General features: G+C 39.3%; 1 pseudogene; it reads left to right on the top strand.

The window, feature by feature from the left end:
- Positions 1-13614: 13614 nt before the first annotated feature.
- Positions 13615-15129, top strand: LOC119520766 (annotated as a pseudogene).
- Positions 15130-15504: the final 375 nt, after the last annotated feature.

Raw genomic sequence — 15504 nt, 5'->3', positions numbered from 1 at the left:
GCAGACCACAGTTTGTGCCAAGAACCTAAGACTAGGGACAGTTTGGAGAACCCCATTTTAAGTGGAAAATGTGATCAAGCACATGCCAACCACGTGTCTTCTGAGCAAAGAGAGGTTTTATGGATGCCAGCAGCCTGTCTTCAGGAAAGGTATACCCTTGTGGATACACTTGCATGGACACTATTAGCACCTTAGAATTGGTAATTTGCAGCCAAATAAACCCTTTTTATAAAAGCCAATCCACTTCTGGTATTTTGCATAACAGCAGCATTAGCACACGGGAATAGACTTTGTTACCAGAGAAGAGGGGTTTTGCTGACTTTGTAAATATCAAACATTTTGGTATGGCTTTTTAATGGATAAGGGAAAGATTCTGGAAGAATTGTGAGGCATTTGATAGAAAAGGCCTAGATGGTTTCAGAGAAACTGATGGTAGGAATATAGACTCTGAAGATAACTGTGATGAGACTTTCAACAAAAATGTTGAATATGATGTTGCATTCTGACAGAAAGGTGATCCTTGTTTCAAAAGTGGCAGAGAATTTGGCAAGATTGAGGCCTGTTGCCAAATGGAAAGCAGAATTTAAAAGTGGCAACCTGGGATACATAGAACAAGAGATCTCAAACTACTTTTAGAAGATGTAGGCTGGTTTCTTCTTGCAGCTTCTAGTAAAATGCAGGAGGAGAGCAATACACTGAAAAAATGAACTCTTTGGTACATAGCAGAAAATGATAGCTTGGAATATTCTGGCTTCAAAAGTTGGATCACAGAAGCTGCAGCCCTACATAAGGATTTAACCAAACATGGAAGTCAACCTCCATTTCAGTACAATTCAGGATTGGAGATACTGTTATCTGGATAAGATTTCTGGAATATCCTCTTGTCTAATTGTTTTTCACCCTTGTATGCTTAATGTCCAGCCTACACTTTTTTTGTGGGAACAGTGTTACTGGAATCACTGCCAGTCTGTCATGGAGAGAATATAGTTGGGACAAATTGAAGTAAAATGTTCTTTAAGGAAATTCATGGAAGCTGAGGTCTGGAATCAAGAAATCTCATGCAAGGTGGTGAGGAGGGTAAGCAATTTATATGAAAAGAGTAAGGGTCCCCAAGAATTAGTGTGTAGGTTTTCCACCTCAGTTCTCAGGAAATCAGCTGCCACATACGGTCTCAAAGAAGAGGTGACACTTCCACAGGGATTTGGGAGAAACTGGCCACCACCCCACTATTTGGAGAGGGCAGAATATTTGCCCTAGATAGGCAGATTCCGTGCTGCACCCTGATGTTTTGGAAGGTGGGGTCATGTAGAAGGTGGTCTTTCCAGTGCATGGGTATGTTTGAGCACTCTTCCTTGTGTTTGGAGAAATAAGACTTCTGCATAAGTCTTTGCAATAGATTGGACTCCTGTTCTTTCAAGCCCCAAGGATACATCATTAATTAAATGACTCTTAGACTTTGCAATCTAATGAAGATTTCCCTGAGGGTTTTAGAAACTGTTTTGTTCCTGTGAACCCTGTTTTTCTTTCAGTTTCTACCCATGGCAAGGTCAATCTTTTTCCTATGACTGTTCCTCCTTTGTATATTGGCAGCAGATAACTTCTTCTAAGTTTCACAGGTCCACAGCTAGAGGGGAAATTTGCTTTAGGAAAAGACAACACCTGTGACTGAATTTGATGGGATCTTGTACTTGCCTATTATTACTGAAATGATTTAAGTTTCTGTGAAGTGATGGGATGAATGTTTTTTATGTATGGATAGATTATGTATTTATGGGCTCCAGGATGTGTAATGTGCCAGTGTGGATATATTATGTCCCCCAGAGAAGCCATGTTCAATGCAATCTTGCTGGGGCTGAACTATTAATGTTGATTCAGTGGGAAAATTTGACTTTGGTTGTTTCCATGGAAAAGTGACTCACCCAGCTCTAGGTGATAACTCTCTTTAGATTATTTCCTTGGGGGTGTGGGCTCATCCATGTAACACTGGTTTTGAATAGTTTCCTGGATCCCTACCTATAAGAGCTCAGAGACATGGAGCTCAGTGTTGCTGATGAGAGAATTTTAGACACAGCTGCTAAAAGCAGACTTCTGCTGATGCTTTGGAGATAATAGCCCAGGGTTTTTGATGAGAAGTAAAGCCAAGAGACATTTTGGAGAATGCCATTTAGAAACACAACCTGGGAGTGAGCAGTTGCCATCCATGTGTCTTTGGAACTAACAGAGGTTTTTGGATGCTAACAGTGAAGGTACACCCTTTCTTCAGTGAAGGTACACCCTTGTTGATACCATTGCATAGTGTGCTGGTTTGAATGCATTATGTCCCCCAGAAAAAGCCATATTTTTTGATGCAATCTTGTGAGGCAGACATATTAGTGGGGATTAAGTTGGAAAATTTGGATTAGGTTGTTAGCATGGAAATGTGCCCCATCCAACTGTAGGTGATAACTGATGAGATATTTCCATGGAGGCATGGCCCCACCCATTCAGGGCAGGCCTTGATCAGTGGAGCCATATAAATGAGCTGAGCAGCAGAGAGAAAGCAGTGCAGATGAGATTGACATTTTGAAGGGGAGCTGCAGCCAAGAGGGACACTTGGAAGAAAGCACAGGAGCTGCAGATGAGAGACATTTTGGAAGATGGCTGTTGGAAGCAGACTTTTGCTCTGGAGAAGCTGAGAGAGAACAAATATCCCATGTGCAACTTAGAGTGACATTTTTTGAGGAAATGCAGCCTAGAGAGGAATGTTCTGGGAGAAAGCCATTTTGAAAACAGCACTGGAGCAGATGCCAGTCATGTGCCTTCCCAGCTAACAGAGGTTTCCTGGACACCATTGGCCTTCCTCCAATGAAGGTACCCAATTGCTGATGTGTTACCTTGGACAGTTTATGGCCTTAAGACTGTAACTGTGTAACCAAATAACCCCCCTTTTATAAAAGCCAATCCATTTCTGGTGTTTTGCATTCTGCAGCATTAGCAAACTAGAAAACATAAGTACATTTTTGGCTTTAGAATTGGAACTTTGAAGCCAAATAACCCCCCCCTTATAAAAGCCAATCCATTTCTGGTATTTGGCCAAACAGCAGGTTTCCCATACTGGAATAGATTTTCTTAACAGATGAGAGTGATTTTGCTGCCTTTGCAAATACCAAACATTTTGGAATGGCTTTTTACATGGATAAGGGGAAGATTCTGGAAGAATTGTGAGGAGCTTGATAGAAAAGGCCTAGTAGGCTTTGAAGAAACTGATGGTAGGAATATGGACACTAGAGATAGCTCTTATGAGTCTTTGAACAGAAATGTTAAATGTGATGTTGCATTCTGGCAGAAAGGTGATCCTTGCCCCAAAGTGGCAAAAAATTTGGCAAGATTGGGTGCTAGTGTCAGATGGAAAGCAGAATTTGAAAGTGCCAACCTGGAATACTTAGCTTCAGAGATCTCCAAACTACACGTGGAAGCCCAGTTTCTCTTTGTAGCATATAGTAAAATGCAAGAGTGGAGTAAGCTCAGAAATGTACTCTTAGGAACAAAGAAAACAGAAACTGATAGCATGGAAAATTCTGGTTTCCAAAAAGTTAGATCTCAGAAGCTACAGCCCTACATGAGGATTTAACCAAACATGGAACCCAACCACCATTTCAGTACAATCCAGGATTGGAGATGTGGTTATCACATAGGATTTGTGTAAAGTCATATTGTCTAATGGTTTTGACCTTTACATGCTTCATGCCAAACCAACAATTTTTGTGAGATCTGTATAACTGTAATCACTGGCAGTCTGGACTGGAGGGAATGGAATTGGGACAAATTGAAGGAAAATATTCTTGAAGGAAAAACCATGGAAATTGTGGTCTGGAGTCAAGAAATCTCAGGCAAGCAGAGTAGAGCAACCAATGAATATGGAAAGGGTCAGTGTGCCCGAGAATTAGGAAGCAGACTCTGTACCTTGGTGCTCAGGAACTAGGCTACCACCTAAGGTCCAGAGTTGGGGGAGCACATTCCACATGGGTTGGGGAGAACCTGGCCACCACCCCACTATTTGGAGGGGGCAGAGCATCAGCCCTGGAGAACAGATTTCATGCTGTACATTGATGTTGGAGGAAGATGGGGCCAGGTAGAAGCTGGTCTTCCCAATGTGTGGGTATGTTTGGACACTCATCCTAGCATTTGGAGAAAAAGGGACTTCTGCATAAATCTTTGGAAAAGTTTGTGCTCCTGGTCTCTGAAGCCCCAAGGATACAACATTATTATATAAGTGACTCACAGACTTTGAATTCTAATGATATTTTCCTGAGGGTTTTAGAAACTGTTTTGTTCCTTTCAGTTTCTCCCTATGGCAATAGGAACTTTTATGCTATGGGTGATCCTCCTTTTTATATTGGCAGCAGATAACTTGTTATACATTTCACAGGTCCACAGTTACAGGGGAATTTTGCTTTAGGACATGCCAACACCTGTGACTGATTTAGATGGGATCTTGTACTTACCTATTGTTACTGAAAGGATTTAAGTTTCTGTGATATGATGGGATGAATGTACTTTTTGTATGCAAAGGTCATGCTTTTCTTGGTTCCAGGTGTGGAATGTGCCAGTGTGGATATATTATGTCCCCTAGAGAAGCTATGTTTAATGCAATTTTTGGGGGGTGAAGTATTAGTGTTGATTTAATGGGAAATTTTGGATTTGGTTGTTTCCATGGAAATGAGATCCACCAAAATCTAGGTGATAACCCTGTTTACATTATCTCCACGGAGGTGTGTCCCCACCCATATAGCACAGGTCTTGAATAGCTTACTGGAGCCCTATAAGATCTAAGATAGAAGGGTCTCAGTGCTGTAGCTAAGAGAGACATTTTGGAGACAGCCACTGAAAACAGATTTTGCTGATGCTTCAGAGTTTGCCATGAGAAGCTAAGCCAAGAGACATTTTGGAGAATGCCATTTTGAAATGCAACCTGAGAGTGAGCAGGTGCCTTCCACATGCCTTCAGAGGTAACACTTTTCCCAATGATAACAGCCTTTTTTCAGTGAAGGTACCCCCTTGTTGATGCCCTTGCATGGATACATTTTTAACTTTTGAACTGGAAATTTATCACCAAATTAACCTCATTTATAAAAGCCAAACCATTTCTGGTATTTGGCATAATGGCAGCATTAGCAAACAGGAAAAAAGAATTTGATTAGTTCTCTTTCCCAATTTAGTTTGAATTCTTGTGACTATTGGGGAGAATTTTTGCCCAGATGATCAGACCTCCCTTTTCTCATAACTTAAATTTAGTCAGAAGATCATAATTTAATCTGACTTACGTGTTTTTGGCACACATTCTGAGGGTGAGATAGGGTGTTGTGACTTGATATTTCTCTGTATTTAAAATGTATCCCTAGTGGTCTAAATGAATCTTGCCAGATCTTAACAATCAGCATTTTAATTTTTCTGCATTTAGACCAGTAGGGGAGAGAGACCATAGATAGGTAGTTGGATGGAGGTATACATTAATAGATTGTTTTCATACTGGCAAATTGGTGAGTTGCCTGAAGGAGTAATAGGATAGTAATTAAGTGGGAGTGGGAGGGCAAAACTAACTTTGGTTGCTGTTCATTGAAGGAATTTCTGAGGAATTTTCATTTAAACTAAAATTGAAAAGAGATGAGTGTAGTATGAGAAGGTATGCTTGTGGATTGAGGTGGAAATGTAGGGTGAAAATTGTCCTCTGTAGAGATAATAGCAATGTTTAATTAGGCTTGGTGATTTCAAGAGGACATGTAAAAGATGAATCATTAAATGTCTGTTGGAGAATTTAACAAAGATTAGAGACAGGGGGAGGAGTAATATTTATATTTTGGCTATTAAGAAGATAATATCTTGTGATATATTTCATTTTAGGTGCACACCATTAAGCAAGTAGCCATGATAGCTCTGAAATGGAATCCAGAAATTGTTTTCTGACTTTTGGTTTAGAAATATCAATGGAAGGAATTAATGAAATTGAGTAAATGTGAGAACAGACCAGTACAGCACATCAAATGAGGAGAGAAGGGGCTTAGGATTTAGTTTCAAGATGTTCTAATAGTGTTCTTGGAGGAGTTCTTTGCATCAGACATGGGGAAGTGCCTAGAGTAGTTTGAATACAATCAGGAGATGTGATATCAGAAAAAGAAAGGAAAAAGGAAGTTCTAAAAAGGATATTGACGTCCAATAATTTTGTTCCAAGTAAGTATTTATTTATGGGTAGATCATTAGTGATTAGTGAGGACACCAGCCTTGATTTTTGTGAGTCAAAGAGTGAGGTGAATGTGAGACCATGATAGGTGCACTTTCAGTTTATCAAGGGAAGATCTGGAGAGTTAGGACTTGAGAGAAAATGCATACACAGTAGATTTGCCTTGTTTTTATTTTTTTCAAAGTGGAAGAGTCAAAAATGAATTTAATGAGATTTATTGTGAAGAGAACAAGAGGTTTTTGATAAAGGCAATTTAATTTATAATAATAATATATTGCACAACAAAATATGAGATTGAGATCAATTGGAGACATTGGACTTGGCCAGAGGTACCATGACTTTTCTATTTAGTAGGAGAGATGGAGTAACTAATAATGTGCATTCATTCAGGGATATTTGAAAATATTACAGTATTATAGTGTAATTTGGCAAATTACATTTTCCATCTGCTTAGGAGGAGGTAATTCCATCTGTTAAAAATGAGGGTAAATGATAAAGTAAATGAGATTCAAAAGGTGTGGAGAAGGTTTCAAGTAGTTACAGAGTATGCAGGAATGATCTAATTAGCAAAACATAGTACAGTTCCCAGGTATATTTGAAAACCTCAGAACTTGTGAATCTGTGCTTATTCCTGGATCAATATCTTACTCATGTATTGTGTAAGATGTAGTCATGGATAATTACACATATTTTAAGTCATTGAATATTGAGGTCTTGTTTGGTAAATGTTGTAAACAGTCAGAGGGACATGTTTGCCTTGGTAGTATCTGTTGAAATTACAAACTCTGGAGTAAATTGGGCAGTAAAAATGAGAGCTAGCAAATGATGTTTGTTGAGAGGGGCCATTGCAATGTACATTTCCATATAGTATGAGAATCTGGGTATCGGGAGTATTTTTGTGGAGAAACTAGGAGAGCAGGTTGTAGCCCCAGAGTGGGAACTCTGGTGTTTGACATGAGAGGGACATTCCATGTAAAAACCTGTGAGTGATGTGTAAAACTCCAGGAATTTATGCTTGGGGAAAAGCAGAGAAAAATCCTAATTCTAGCAGTGCAATTTTCTACCATGTAATTTTGTCATAACATTAAAATTTTCTGAAATTCCTGTATCTGTGATCATATCATTTGTTAACTTTGTAAATAAACTGGAAATAGAATTATTATGATATTAAATAAACAAATACAATTAAACATCAATAGCATCGCACATAATACACATTTTTTTTGCTTTTATTTCTGGGTCTTGGATACAAATTGGTGAATTAAGGCTATCATTGTTTATGACAAATTATCACCATTTGTCCATGAGATACATTCTTAAAAGTTTTAGGGAAAAATTTACTGGCTATAAAGATTAATGCTTTCACACAGACACACAAACACACACATGCAAACACACATACAAGATACAAAGAGAGAAAAAGAAATGCAGGGATGTTCCCACAAATGAAGTTTAATATGGGGCAGTCCTACAGCAACCATTTTATGAAATTATCAGATGGAGCAACTGGATATCCTGACAAACCCATTCATTCAATATTTTCTGAACCTCCACACTGCTAAGGACTGTGGGAGATGACATAAATATTATGACCATGTGTTCTTACTTCCTTATAAAGGGGATTTGAAGAATTGATTTGGTGTATGGACATCACTGATACCTCAAAATGAAGGTAGTATTTGAATTTATTAACCCCATCATGAAATCATTTTGAAGTTGAATGACAGATATTTGCTTTTTTAAAAAATTTTACTAAGATTTAGTCACATACCACACAATCATACAAAGTATATAATCAATTGATCACACTATGATAATATAGTTGTTTATTCATCACCCTGATTAATTTTTATAAGATTTTCTTTGTACCAGAAAAAGTGAAAGGAAGAATAAATAAAACAAGAGTAAAAACAGAACTCCCAAATTGTGTCTCCCATTCTTCCTTTGGTTTATTTTTCCCCCATTTTCCTACTCATCCATTCATACACTGGACAGAGGGAAGTGTCATCCACATAGCTTTCCCAATCACATTGTCACCCTTCATAAGCTACATTGTTATACAATCATCTTCAAGATTAAGCGTTCCAGATTGTAATTTGATAGGACTGCCCCATATTAACATTTGCTGCTAGCAATTTGAATTCATTAAAACCTAAAAAGTGTTATCTACATTGTGCATAAGAGTCCCCACCAGAGTGAACTCAGTTCCTTCTGGAATCTCTCAGTCACTGAAACTTGTTGCACTTCATTTCACATCCCCCTTATGGTCAAGAAGATGTTCTCTATCCCACACTGCTGGGTCTAGATTCCTCCCCAGGAGTCACATTCCATGTTGCCAGAGAGATGTATACCCCTGGGTGTCAGATCCCACAAATGGGGGACGGCAATGATTTCACCCACCAAGTTGGCTTAGCTAGAGAGAGGGGGGCACATCTGAGCAACAAAGAGGAACTCAGGAGACACTTAGGCAGAGTTATAAGCAGGCCTAGCCTCTTCTTTGCAGTAACAGTCTTCCCAAGGGTAAGCCCTGTGATAGAGGTCTTGGCGCATCTAACTGCCAGTCCCCAATGTCTGTGAGCACATCAGCAATATTCAAGGTGGGGAAGCCCAAAACATCTGCATTCTCCCCCAGCTCCTTAGGGGGCTCTGCATATTTTTTCAGTGTTTTTTTTTTTTTTAAAGTAACTATTAAGTGTATTAAAAACTTTTAAAACATACAATATAAAAACATTTAAAACAAACCAAAAAAAGGGAATAAGAAAAAGACAACTAACCTAAAATAACTATGTTACTTCCAACATGTTTCTATTCTACCCCAAGAAAATATACAGACTATAACCCAGCAAAGGAATAAGAATGGCAGATAATCTAAGATAGCAACATTTCCATAAACTTGTTCCTACCATACCCACCAGAAATTAACAAACCTTAGTAATTCCTGGACATTCCCAGAATGCTAAATTTACCCCAAATAACATATCTGTTCTTATTAGGTTATTGTTCCCCTTTTACTAATTGCTGTCTATCATTTTTTCCCTGACATATACATTTGTTTTATATTTCTCAATGTTCACATTAGTGATAGCATATGATATTTCTCTTTTTGTGCCTGGCTTATTTTGCTCAGCATTACATCTTCAAAGTTCATCCATGTTGTCATATGATTCATGACATTGTTCTTTCTTACTGCTGTGGGTTATTCCATCATGTGTATATACCACATTTTTTTATACACTCATCTGTTGAAGGGCATTTGGTTTGTTTCCATCTCTTGACAATTGTGAATAATTCTGCTATGAACATTGGCATGCAGATATCTGTTCACATCACTGCTTTCAGACCTTGCAGATATACACTGAGAAGTGCAATTGCTGGATTGAAGGGTAACTCTATATCTAGTTTTCTGAGGAACTGCCAGACTGTTTTCCAGAGTAGCTGAACAATTATACAGTCTGACAATGAATAAGAATTCTGATTTCTCCACATCCCCTCCAGCATTTGTAGTTACTTGTTTGTTTAATGGCACCCCTTCTAATTGTGTGTGAGATGGTGTCTCATTGTGGTCTTAATTTGCATCTCTCTGATAGCTGGTGAACCTGAACATTTTTTCATGTGTTTCCTTTTTTTCCACCCTTTCACTTTCAAATTCTTTGTGTCCCCACATCTAAGATGAGTCTCTTGTATGCAACAAATTGATGGTTCATTTTTTTGGATCAATTCTGCCAATCTATGTCTTTTAATTGGGGAGTTTAACCCATTTACATTCAACATTATTACTGTGAAGGCATTTCTTGAATCAGCCATCCTCTCCTTTGGCTTATGTTGTCAGATATATTTTTCCCTCTCACACTTAATTTACCCATAATCTCTTTATAGTGAATCTTTCTCCATATCTCACTCTCCTTTCTTTGTTTCTGTTTCAGTAATATATCAAGTAGGGCAGGTCTCTTCTTAGCAAATTCCCTCAACATTTGTTTGTCTGTCAAAAGTTTAAGCTCTCTGTCAAATTTGAAGGAGAGCTTTTCTGGGTAAATAATTTTTGGTTGGTAATTTTTCTCTCTCAGAATTTTAAATATGTCATGCCACTGCCTTCTCACCTCCATGGTGCCCACTGAGTGGTCACTACTTAGTCTTATGCTGTTTCTTTTTTAAGGGGTGAGTTGCTTTTCTCTTGCTGCTTTCAGAACTTGCTCCTTCTCTTCTGTGTTTGACATTCTGATCAGAATATGTCTGGGACTGGGTTTATTTGTATTTATTCTGTTTTGAGTTTCCTGGACATTTATGATTTGTGTTTTTATGTTGTTTAGAAGACTTGGGAAGTCTACCCCCAAAATCTCTTTGAATACTCTTTGCAGACATTTACCCTTCTCTTCCCCTTCTGGAAAACCAGTGACTCTTATATTTGGATGGTTTATATTATCTATCATACCCCTGAGGTCCATTTCAATTGTTTTCAATTTTTCCCAATTCTTTTGTTCTTTCACTTTCCATTCTGTCTTCTTTGAGGTCACTGATTTGCTGTTCAATTTCCTCTAGTCTTGTGCTGTGAGAACCCAGAATCTTTTTAATTTGGTCAACAGTTTCTTTTATTTCATAAGATTCTCTATTTTTTAATTACTCTTGCAATTTCTTCTTTATGCTCTTCTAGGTTCTTCATGTCCTTTATATCCTTTGCCATGCTCTCATTGTTTGTCTTTAGTTCTTTGTTAATTGCTCCAAGTACTGTCTCTCCTCTGATCTTTTGCTTTGTGTGTTTGGGTTTGGGTTATCCATATAATCTGCTTCATATGCTTTAAAATTTTCTGTTGTTTTTGGCATCTTGGCACTTACTTAACTTGGTAGGGTTATTTTAGGATATGTAGGCTTATGCAAACACTTATCCCTAATTTGTTAGATCTACAGCTTGGTGGCATACCCTTTCTCTAACCAGCATGTGACATCCATGAGCCACCTATTCCCCTCAAACCAGTTTTCTCCAAATTTGTCTTTGTGGTGAGTGGGGGTCTGAATCTTATGGGAATCCAATTGGTGCACCAAGTTTGCATGTGTAGTTGGTGCTGTCCACCCTGAATGTAGGGCATGTGTCTGAGTGGTTAAGGAGGGAGGGCAGCGTTAATAATCAAACCTCGCAAGTGTTTCTTGGGATTTAAAGCTGTTATAAGAGTCTAAACCTTCAGTTGAGTCTCACCAGTTTGTCTTCCACTGCCCAGAAGTCCTTGGTATTGGTTTATGGTCCCTGGGACTTCTGAGTGGGTCCCTCTTCCAAGCCATGTACTCCCAGGGCCTCTGCTGAGGGAAGATTGTGGTACATCACAAGTGAGCACCATCTCCCAAAGGGAGTCCTGGGCCACAGGGCCATGTAGGTGTTTTCCCAGCCTGCTGAAAGGATGGCTGAATGCAGCATGTTAATTTCTTCCTTTTTGCACACCTCTGCATTTCTAGCTCTGAGACAATTAGCTGTGGGTGTGCAAAAGCCTAACATTCATGCCAGATATTGTAGCATGTGCACATGTTGCTTGAAACACTTCCCATTGTGCTGGGTTGTTTGGCACAACTCTGGGCTGTGGTGCTGGTACTGGAGAGTTTACCCAGCTTCCTGGCCAGATGGCTGTATGGGTTGTGATTATTTTCCCCTTTTTGCTAACCTCTACCTTCCTAGCTTTGAGGCAATTAGCAGTGGGTGCCTGAAAAGCTATTGTCCACACCAGATATTGATGCATGCCCACAGGTTGTGGGGATGCAGTTCCCACTGCATTTCACTGTGCAGTTCTTGTTGCCATATCTACAGCTACTTTTGGGTTTTGAAAACTAGTCCAACTACAAATGCCAACCCCAGTTTCTTGAGACTGCAGCATGGCTGCTAGTTATCCAGCAGGCTCACTTACTTATGTCAGAATGCAGATTCCTGGTTTTACTGAGTGCATGGTCCATGTGGATTTAGAAGACTTTGTCCAGCTGATGCATCACTGAAACTGGTGTTCTGGGTTACTTTCTGTCTTTTATCTAGTATTTTTCATGGAGATGTTTTTTCCCATCTCTCCCAACTGCCATCTTCCAGAAACCTCCCTGGATTTGCTTTTATTAATGGGATTCATTAGATTACAACTTTACAGTTGCAAGGCCAACAGAGTGTCCAAACTAAAGCATCAAAAATAGGATACCTTCACCAAAGAAAGGTGGATGATATCCAGAACACCTCTGTCAGCTGGAAAGGCACATGGCTGGAGTATGCTCTTTCTTTGCTCCTTTGCTCTGGTTTCAAAATAGCTTTCTCCAAAATGTCTCTGGGCTTCTGTCTCTTGTAGTTTCTCTCTCTCAACTCCTGTGCATCCTTGCTTGTTCTTCCAGGGTATTTCTCTCTAAGCATCTGGGGGTGCTCTTTTAGCATCTGTGGTATAAATTCAATGCTTCATCTCTCATTTTAGCATCTTCAAATATACATTTATTTGCATCTCCAACAATTCATGTTTCTGGGTCTGTGTGGGATCTCAGCTATCTAAAAGACTCTGGTGATCTAATTAAGACCTATGCTGTATGGATATGGTCACAACTCCAGGGGAAAAAAAACAATCAAAAATCTCACCCAACAAGACTGGATTAAAGATTGTGGCTCTTCTGGGGTTCAAAACAGTTTCAGTCTTGCACAATATCCAAATCCAGTAGGGAAAGTTCTGAAAATCAATGTCAAGGGGGTTGAGAGAGTGGTGTTTCCAGAAGCCCAAGGAGTTGAACCAAGATGATTTACAGCAAGTGCGTACAAAGGCCAGGGAAGGATACAGCAGAAATGGAGTGAGGGTCCAGAGGGCATGAATAGGTCTTGGAGGACCTATGCTAGAGGATAAATGAAAAATACAAAAATCTGAGAATTTGCACTATATTTATATGCCTGAGAAGACCAAAATCCATGTGCAGTATGAGTTAGAGATATACCTATTTTTTTACTATTCTAATTTGCATTTATTTCACTAATAAAGCTATTTTTTTCTTTTTCCATTTCCCATTTGTATTTTTCTTCTATTAATCCTTTCTTTATATCATTACCCCATTTTTCTATTACAGATTATCATTTTTTCCCTCATTGATTTAAAAGAACACTAGGCCTCTGCCGCTCTGCTGTCACCTACTCCACAAAAGTCATTCACTGCTCTGTGGGGAGAGTGAGGCAGGGCTGCTGGGGCCACCATGGCCCCTGACCCAGTGAATGACTACAAGACAATTGAGCTCAGGTTGCCAGAGTGTATTTTTGGCATTTTGTTGATGAAAGCTGGATACCATAAACAGAAAGAATCTTGGAAGATGCTTGACTGCTGTCTTCCCTCAGACTAGTCTGGAAGGGAATACACCCATTCAGTCTGGATTGGTGGATCTGAAGTACAACATATTTTCCATATAATGGAACATCATCTGTGATCATCTCCAGAAACAGGCCATCAGATTGAAATTATCAAAAGATAAAAGACTTCTGTATTAAATGTTTTGATGAGTGCTCTGAATCAGAGCAAGTGGAATTTGTGGAACATTTTATTTCATGAATGCATCACTATCAGCTTGGACATATTAACTCTTACCTGAAGCCCACATTGTAGCAGGACTTTATTACTGCTTTACCAGAGCAAGGCTTAGATCACATAGCAGAAAACATTCTTTCCTACCCAGATTCCAGGTCTCTGTGTGCAGCAGAGCTGGTTTGTAAAGAGTGGCAATGAGTGATCTCAGAAGGAATGCTTTGGAAGAAGATGATTGAATGAATTGTATGCACAGATCCTCTATGGAAGGGACTTTTGGAAAAAAGAGGGTGGGGTCAGTACCTGTTTAAAAACAGACTCAAAGATGGCCCCCTCAATTCATTTTGTAGGTCATTATACTCAAAGATTATCCGGGATATAGAGAGTATAGAATTTAACTGGTGGTGTGGATGACACAACTTGCAGAGGATTCAGTGCTACATTGAAAATAGTAAAGGTGTCTACTGTTTACTGTATGGTGATGAAAAAATTATCAGTGGCCTATGAAATAATTCTATTAAGATTTGGGATAAAACCATCTTGGAATATTTGAAAGTGTTAATGGGACACACAGACTTTGTCCTTTTTCTCCAGTATGATGAACATGTCATTGTAACTGGCTCTTCAGTCTCTACAGTAAGAGTCTGTGTTGTGAACACAAAGTTCTGAATACACTGATCCAGCACAATGAGACTGATTGCACTTACACTTTAGCAATGGACTCATGGTGATCTGTTCCAAGGACCACTTCATCACCATGTGGGACATGGCTTCTGTCACTGATATCACTTTATGCCATGTCCTGGTTGGTCATCACAATACTGTAGTCTTTGATGATAAGTACATGTGTTCCTCTGGTGACAGAACCATCAAAGTGTGAGTCATGAGTATCTGTGAATTTGTACTCTGAATGTGCACAAGTAAGGCATTGCCTACCTCTTGTACAGGGATCAGCTAGTAGTTAGTGGATCATCAGATAATACCATTAGGCTATGGGATATTGAATGTGGCAACTGTTTAAGAGTCCTAGAGGGGCATGAAGAATTGGTCCACTGCATCCACTTTGGGAGGATTGTCAGCAGGGCCTATGATGGGAAAATTAAAGTTTGGAACTTGCAAGCCACTCTTGACCCCTGCACACCAGCAAGCAGTTTGTGTTTGTGCATGTTGGTGGAACATTCTGGTCATGTGTTTCAGCTTCAGTTTGATGACTTTCAAATCATCAGCAGCTCCCATGATGACACTATTTTGGTTTGGGATTTCTTTAATGTGCCTCCCAGTGCCCAGAATGAGATACACTCTCCCTGCAAAACATAAACTTACACCTCCAGAAAACAGTCTGCATGTTTACCCACCTCAGGGATTCCTAATCTTGAACTACTGGCTACATGGCTACCAAATGCCTAAGGGAGTTCATTTGCAGCTGAGTTAAGAAGCTGTAATTGGTTCTAGGTGCTGGGTAGATGCAAAGCAGCCTAACTCTTCAAGTAAGTTACCTATTTTTGAATCATGGGGAGATTGAAAGTCTTTGAGCACCATGGGATAATGAACACATGAAGCAGAGTGATTTTTATGTTATTATTTATAAGATATCTGTAGTCACATTTTCATTATTAGAACATAATCCATAGCCTTCTTATATATGAGTTTAGGAGATGAGGGCCTTCCCCTGTTTCTCTCAGAGTAGACTACATGTTTCTCTTGCTAGAACTGGGGGAGTGGGTTGTATTTCCAGGTGAAGGATTGAGTATATGTGATAGGCCAAGTTTTGATTCTCATGGC

Source organism: Choloepus didactylus, chromosome 26 (assembly GCF_015220235.1).
Source record: "Choloepus didactylus isolate mChoDid1 chromosome 26, mChoDid1.pri, whole genome shotgun sequence".
Lineage (NCBI taxonomy): Eukaryota > Metazoa > Chordata > Mammalia > Pilosa > Megalonychidae > Choloepus > Choloepus didactylus.
This window is presented reverse-complemented; position numbering and strand designations above follow the sequence as displayed.